The 854-nt window shown below is 47.5% G+C and overlaps 1 protein-coding gene across 8 annotated transcripts in view; it reads right to left on the minus strand.

The window, feature by feature from the left end:
* Positions 1-854, minus strand: part of atxn2 (ataxin 2) — a 27548-nt gene that overhangs the window by 18747 nt on the left and 7947 nt on the right. The window lies entirely within an intron of this gene.

The following is an 854-nucleotide window of genomic DNA, read 5'->3' on the forward strand; positions in this document are numbered from 1 at the left end:
ATGGCAAGAACCAATCAGCTAAGTAAAGCGAAACAAGTGGCCATCATTACTTTAAGAAATGACGGTCACTCAGTCCGGAAAATTGCAAAAACTTTGAATGTGTCCCCAAATGCAGTCGCAAAAACCATTGAGCGCTGGAACAAAACTGGCTCACATGAGGACCGCCCCAGGAAAGGAAGACCAAGAGTCACCTCTGCTGCTGAGGATAAGTTCATCCTAGTCACCAGCCTCAGAAATCGCAAGTTAACAGCAGCTCAGATTAGAGACCAGATGAATACCACACAGAGTTCTAGCAGCAATCACATCTCTGAAGAAACTGTTAAGAGGAGACTGCGCGAATCAGGCCTTCATGGTCAAACAGCAGCTAGGAAACCTCTGCTAAGGAGAGGCAACAAGCAGAAGAGATTTGTTCGGGCCAAGAAACACAAGGAATGGACATTAGACCAATGGAAATCTGTGCTTTGGTCTGATGAGTCCAAGTTTGAGATTTGGATGGATTCTACATGCCTGGTTCCCCCCGTGAAGCATGGAGGAGGAAGTGTGATGGTGTGGGGGTGCTTTGCGGGTGAATCTGTAGAGGATTTATTCAAAATTGAAGGCATACTTGACCAGCATGGCTACCACAGCATCCTGCAGCAACATTCTATCCCATCCGGTTTGCGTTTAGTTGGACCATCATTTATTTTTCAACAGGACAATGACCGCAAACCCACCACCAGGCTGCGTAAGGGCTATTTGACCAAGAAGGAGAGTGATGGAGTAGTGGGCCTCCACAGTCACCGGACAGGAACCCAATCAAGATGGTTTGGGGGAGAGCTGGAAAAGGCAAAAGGGCCAACAAGTGCTAAGCATCT

Source organism: Etheostoma spectabile, chromosome 5, assembly GCF_008692095.1.
Source record: "Etheostoma spectabile isolate EspeVRDwgs_2016 chromosome 5, UIUC_Espe_1.0, whole genome shotgun sequence".
NCBI lineage: Eukaryota > Metazoa > Chordata > Actinopteri > Perciformes > Percidae > Etheostoma > Etheostoma spectabile.